Source organism: Corvus hawaiiensis, chromosome 2 (genome assembly GCF_020740725.1).
Source record: "Corvus hawaiiensis isolate bCorHaw1 chromosome 2, bCorHaw1.pri.cur, whole genome shotgun sequence".
In the NCBI taxonomy this organism is placed as follows: Eukaryota; Metazoa; Chordata; class Aves; order Passeriformes; family Corvidae; genus Corvus; species Corvus hawaiiensis.
Genome location: NC_063214.1, coordinates 44,210,962 through 44,218,130, shown reverse-complemented (window position 1 = coordinate 44,218,130; position 7,169 = coordinate 44,210,962). Strand labels below are relative to the sequence as shown.

General features: G+C 36.9%; 1 long non-coding RNA gene across 1 annotated transcript; it reads right to left on the bottom strand.

Annotated features, from left to right (window-relative positions):
* Nucleotides 1-1,378: 1,378 nt before the first annotated feature.
* On the bottom strand, nt 1,379-2,141 carry LOC125321247. Its single transcript, XR_007201499.1, has 3 exons — nt 2,114-2,141; nt 1,510-1,512; nt 1,379-1,453 (listed from the first exon to the last, which is right to left on the bottom strand). It is a non-coding gene; the product is annotated as an uncharacterized LOC125321247 (long non-coding RNA).
* Nucleotides 2,142-7,169: the final 5,028 nt, after the last annotated feature.

The window sequence follows — 7,169 nt, the reverse complement described above, 5'->3', positions numbered from 1 at the left end:
GAGTGAGGGTCACACTGGAGCAGTCTGTGAGGATTTTGCAGTAGATGAAGATGGTTCAGGTGAAAATCAACATCTTCTGTTTATGGCTTGATGATTAAGAGAGGAGAAAAAAGTTTTAAAACTCCTCATATCTAAAGATTTGGATGGGAAATGAAAGTTTGGCCAGGCCGTTCTTCTAATAGCCTAATGGTAATTAAGAATTAAGGGTTTAACATGACAGCTTTAATGTGCATATATAAACTGTGATGCAGCACTCAGTGTGAAAAAAACACTGGAACAGACTCATAAAGAAGGAATGCATAATAACTGCATAATACTGTGTGATACCTTCAGAAACAGATTGCATAGTAGTGACTTACTGCTAATGGATAATTACTCAAGGACTTAGATTGCCTTATTTAAATTCAATGTATCATGGACTGTTGAATGGGTTCTGTCTCTACTGTACACCAGCGGTAACATTTAATAGCCTACTAAAAACATATTACATCTAAAACTGCAGCATGAAATGTAAGCAAAGAGCAGCAGGAGATGAGGAAAAGAACAGTGACTGCAATGGCAGTAGGATCAAGTTTAAAATACAGAAAAAACAAATCAGGGAAAGGTGACTTCATGAAACCCCTTGCTGAAGTATATATGTACTGCAGTGGAGTAATGGGATCACAGCAACTCCACTAGGTTTAGAATCACAGAATGGTTAAGTTTGGAAAAGACCTTTGAGATCAAGTCAAACCGTCAACTCAGCACCACCGCTGTGTTCACCATTAAACCAGGTCCTCTCGTGGCCTAGGCTGGTAGGCTGGTGTAGGCTGTGCAGCCTCCCAGCTGTGGCACGAGACCATTGATGACACCAGCAAGTGTTAATCTAAGAGACTGCTGCACCCTCTGCTCTCCCAGAAAGTAGTTCTGGACTAAGTTATTACAGTTCTGTTTCAATCAGAATGAAAGTCAATAACGTAGGAAAAAAAAAAATACTAGTTTTGTTAAAAGTAGATTTTGGAACCTATGAATTGAGCACTACCCAGTTGTCAGAGATATGTATTACATTGTGTAGTATTATATTTCCTTCTTGTATCCTGTGCAATGTAGCAATATCTCTGTGTTTGGAAATTTATACTTCTCTCCTTGAGCAGCTGGTACCATCACCAGGACAGTATTGGATGTTGCTTAAAATACAATTTTAAACAAAACTGTATCATTATGTTTATTACAGATAAACTATATAGATATTCTAAATCTATTATGACTGATTATCAAAAGGCCACGTTTAAGACTTCTCAATTCCACAACTGGTGATTCAGTTCTTGTGATTTTGATGCCTTTTCCTGGTCTTAAAATCAAGAATCAAACATGGTTAGAAGGGAAAAAGGGATTATACCTTGGTGTTTATTTTAAGGATCCTTAGGTGCACACGTCCCGGTGGAATGCGCTGAAATGCACACCGCAATGCACACTGTGGGAACCCAGAGTGCCAAGAATATTTCTCTGCCTGCTTTTAAGGGTTCTTACCCCCTGAACAACACTGTTTTAACCTCCAACCTTGGAAAAAATTACCAACGATCAGACAAGAACTAGAAAATACAGTGGTGTGAATTAGGTGATAGACTACTCTGTAAGATTGTCACAGGGTGAAAAATATAGAGGTTTTGGGCTTCTCTTTGTAGTAAATAGATAAGAGTAAAAAATATCAAAATGGAGGATTGTTGTTGTTCTCTAAACCTTCTTCTCCTTCTTCTACTACTCCATATTCTGCAGTAAAAGTAGTTTGGAATGATTGGATAGAGAATTCTGCAGTTCCTGCCCGTGTTACTGAATAATTGGTAGGAAAGTGAAAATAATGTACATTTTTAGTAACTATTGGTTAAATTATCTTTAAAAGGCTGTGTAAATCTTGATAATTAGACTTCACTCCTGCTTTCTGTGCTCTATGCTGTACCTGGGTCACGCTAGTGGCTCTGTTCCTCTGATAAAGACTTAATAAACAACTGTCCGGCAGCATTGAAACTCCAGGAAAAGTCTCGGTTTATCTTTGAAACTCCTTGCAAGGACTTTTAGAAAATTCTCTCCCATCAGGAGGGATTTGAGTTATGGCACAGTTCAGTGTCACACACACACAATAGATCTGGTATAACATTATAGGTCGTACTAATTAGCATATCAAAGATTCTCCAATGAGAGGCTCAAATGACCCCCCTCTGCAATGAACCTTCTACTGGATGGTTCTATCTTAGTTTACAGAATGTGTTCTGGAGAGGACCTTGGGGTCTGGGGCACACTGATCTCTAACTGCGAGGCTTCTAAGATGTTTAGTCTCCTATCTTAACAAAATAAGTCTAAGAATGTAGGCTAAAACCCACTAAGAATACAAAAAGCTATAAAAAGATATAGAAAAGGGGTATAAAAGAAAAGGTAAAAAAATCATCATGGCATCAATTTAAATCTGACAAAAGAGCATCTCAGCTCTTCTCAGTTGCAAGATATGATTTTGAATTAGTATTCTCACTTTGAACACAACACTTCATAACTGAGTGGAATTTAGAGTTAAGTTTAACCTACCTGAAAAAAAGAGCTTCTTCTAGAGTCCTGTTGAAAGGGCTTGGAAAGGCCTTTTCATTGCTGCTTCAGTGGGTAAGAAGAGGATACTGGCACAGGGAACTTCCCAGAACTACTGTGTCTAAACTGGGAGTCTACTGCATTTTTTTCCCCTTATAATTGGAACCAATTCCTATTCTTCTTGAAGTCAAAATTAATTTTAACATTAAAGCCTGAGAATTATTTTAAACATTATTCCCAAGAGGCATGTGAAGTGGATTCTTATTTTCACTTCTGTCTTTGCAACTCAGAGTACTAAAAGCTTTTTTCACTGAGAATCCTCATGCAAGTAACATGGTCCAAGAGCTGATAAGTGAAGAAGTCGAGCAGATTCTTTGACTCAAGATTCCAAAGAGCTATTTACAATATGCAACACTTTACTTAGAGATGAATAACAGCAGTCTTGTAGTTCAGAAATAGTTCCATGGGAGTCCAAGAATTTATTAAATAAATTTGTTAAGTCACAACAATTTATTTTCTCCAATGAAAAGGAACTTCTGAAGTAAGCTGTTGCCTGAAAAATCCTCTTTAGGATGCTACTGTGGCCTTGGAAGTCTTAGCACTTAGAAATATTAGTGTTTCAGAAAAAAACACAACAAAGTGGACAGAAACCGAGGATTCATTTTTGCAGAGATTTCTTATCTCCAGCCTCACAGCTCACATGTTCCTTTCCAGTGGAACAACATACACTCTTAGAAAAAGTATTGTAGCCAAAGTAACTTACCAATATTTATCCACTGTAGGTACCTTAGCACAGAAAATGGATACTAACCATGATTATGGGATTTGAAGAACAATTCCAAAAAAATTTGGTCCTGCAAAGATTATGTATGAAGCTTCAAAAATGTACATGGTGAGTGAACAAGGATGCCCATTGTCCTGGTTATGGCCAGGACAGGGTTAATTTTGGCAGCAGCCAGGAAGGTCATGGCCAGGGCCCAGAGGTCATTTTCCAGGGATGAGGTAAGGGCTCCCTTATGGGTCAGTGTAGGGTGGCAGAGGGAGCGGTCAGGTATTGTCTGGGGGTTTTCATATGAATTTTTTGCCTCTCTCTTGTACCCTCTGTCACTAGTACTGTTGCTGTTACTGTTGGTTTTCTTATCTCATTGCTGTTTCCAGTAAATTGTTCTTGTCTCAGCCCGTGATCTTTGCCTTTTGTGCCTTCAGTTCTCCTCTCTAGCCCACCATAGGTAAGGAGTGGGGTGGGGAGGAGTGAATGAGCAGTGCATGGCTTGGAGTGGTTTCAGTGGGAGCACTAAGTTGGACAATACCATTCCTAAACCGCAACAGACTTAAAAACACCTGCAGAATTTCAGGATTTACTAGGTATAAAATGCCATGATATAGCAACCCATTAGGTCTTCTGAATTCGGTGACTGGATCTATAACTGATGATTCTTCAAGCATTCATCAAACATTCATGACTCTATAAAATATAACATTGCAAGCACAGATAACGTAATTCATGTAATGATAATTTTTAAAGTAATTTTCAACAATTCCCAGTAAGCAAGACCAAAACAATAAAATGGAATTCCACTGGGCTGGCTCATGGTTCTGGGAGAATTTTTGGTATTATTACTAAGTATTAATGTTACAAAGATGCTCATCTAGCTCATCCATACAGGTGGGATTTGCTTAAAGCTCGTACCAATCCTGCTAATATGCAGAAAAACTTTTTTTTGTTGTAGTCCATTGATGACATGATTTCCATGGATTCCAGTGGGATCAGAATTTTATCTCAATAGTTAGTTTTCTGGTGGACTATCTACTGTGGAGGCTGACAGCAATAATTTTATCTTCGTCAGTAATTCAAACAGTTTATACTAATTGTCACTGTTTGGAAAGATGAAAATGTTCCAATGCTTAACCAATGGGGAAAAAAAATCAAGTTTACTTGGCTTCCTGAATCATTTAACTCTGAGGGTGTTTAAAGCATTTCATTCTCATTTTAAGTTTTCAAATGTAATTACTAAAATCAAAATAAAGTAATCATGAAAAAAAAAGGAGATACATTTTGAAGTGACAAAGAATGACTGTTTTTCATTTGGGGATTTAATTTCTTTCCAGGACAAAAAAACCCTGTCAAGTAATAACTGACAATTTTGTGGACACTGGACCTTCTGAATATTTCAGAGAAAAGTTTTGTGAGAAAAATTTCATCTAATCAGAATATAATTAACATTATGCAGATTAGCTCGTGCATCTTGGATAAGACTCAGCATTTATGTATTTTTAAATTCTTCAATACCCTTTCTTCTTTCTACCTCAATGATCCTGTAGAGACCAGCAAAATATTTTGTTAGTCATATTCTCAAAGATGCCATGTAGAGTTAAAAGCACAGCGGCTCATCTTTTTATATAAATGAGGAGGGTTTCTCTATGAGGAGATTCACCCATGATGTAGTTTGGAGGACTCAGACATGATTAAAAATACATCATACAAGTCTGGATTCATATAGGTGGCATGGACTACAACAGAATGAGTGCAGGACACTTGCATAGTTTTTACTGCAGACATGCTCCCCTTGGAGTAAAATCTCAGTAACACCTAATTCAGTGAAAAACCATCTCAGAATCAAGGTGAACTGCACAGAACAAACTGTGCTCCACAAAACTGATGCGTGCAGTAGATCACTGCTGTAGTTTGCATATAGTTGGGGTACTTTTTGCAGTCTGTTTTCTTCAGCTCTGAGGAATTAGCAGACTGGTGAGAATCTGGGAACTGTGAAGTCTGGGACAATGATGCTTTGCAACAGCAAGTTGTTTAGCAACTTCACCTTGGTGAAGAAAACAGTGACCTGCTGACTAAACAATCAAAAATCTGTTAAACTTTACCTGGAAGTGTTGAGTGAATAGCTCATACCTGGTGAATATTCACTCTAGTTAGTGAAATTCACTCTAGCTAGTGAATAACTGTCAGCAGGATTGCTTTATTCAAAACTATTTCATATACTTCAAAAATATATTCAAAATACCTATTTTTTCACCTGACAAATTTTCTCTGGGAGAGTTTCTTCAATGTATTGATCATCAGTAATCTTTAAACATTGACCATGTCCATAAGACTTAACTTTCAATCCAGTCTTGCTTTTTACATACATCTTTATTCATTCCTCATTAATCCTACTTCTCAGGAATGAACTGAATACCCAGATTCCTATTGTGGTATTTGTGCATACTGATACTGTGCTGAATCTCATTACATGTGGTACATCTGGTCTCAGGGGATAAAGAAGAACATGCATATTTACTGAAAAGGATATGAGCATAAAGATTCAATGCTTTCATCTTCACATTATATTTCTTTGGGAGCATTATTTACAAATACACCAGCCATGCAGATACTTTACAAAGCCTGAACAAAAGTAAGAACCAGACTTTAATTTATTGTTACTAAATTTAAGAGATCATAAGAGTATTTTGGAAAGATTTCCTACTATATGTCAGTTGTCATAAGATTATGGGAAAAAACCCCAACCAAATCTTCCTAAAGATGTAGATTTTCTCCAATTTTTGATGAATATTTTTTAATCAGAAGAGTAAAATCATGTTCCTTAGAGCTGTTCTGTCTGTTTGCCTGCCCTAACTTCATCTCCGTCTGTCCCCATGCCCCAACCTCATCCCACTTCTTTAGTGGACTAATTTTATGTCAAAAGGTCTCTGTTAAATTCTAGAATTGTCTTTTTCTTATCTTTTGAGGGTTAAGTGGTCATGGCATGAATTTTTGCTAGAACTGTAATATGTTTGTCACTCTTTATGATACTTGTTTACCCTTTATACATTTGCAGGTCTAAATATCAAATCTCCAAGATAAGCACCACATGATTCTGCAAAGTATGTTCATGGAAGGCTTCAGTGTATGACATTCTTTGCTGCAGTGACAAATTTAGGTGACAAGTGGAGATGCTTTGAACCATTCAGGCAGGACACAGAAGTTAATATAGTGCCTTGCATGAACATGGAACGGACATTGAAAACCTCTTAGGTTAGTCATTAAAATGACAGATTGAAAATATTTTATTTCTTTCTGTAATGAAAGAAGGTAGAAAGGGGAAGAAACTTAATCTTGATCTCACTTATGCTGTAAATCTATTGATTTCTGTCAAATAAGTCTTGCTTTTCATGACACACATGATCTCTGGTCCAATATCTCTTTCCGTATACACCCTGACTGGAAGGTTAAAAAACTTTTCCACTTCCTTGGAAACTAGCAAGACATCTTCTAGTTAATTCTATCTAGTTTTGACTTCAAATGTCCTCCTACTCACTTAAAATAGAGAAGGAGTATCTTATTATCTGTAATGGGAATAGGGGCTTGATGACTAGTAGTGTTCTTCATCTTTGAGCAATATGCCTCAGACTACTGGGTTGGAAACACAGTATTTATTCAAAACCCACAAAACTATGTGCAATGAAACTGCAATGGATTTAATGACAATATTTCAATTGGACTGACTTTCACAGTGTAGATATAGTACAAGTGGGTGTTAGTGCGTTTCAAAATTTTTAAATTATTTGACAATAATTAATTATACCACGTAAACCAAAAAAAAATAGGGAATTGTTGCTGCCTG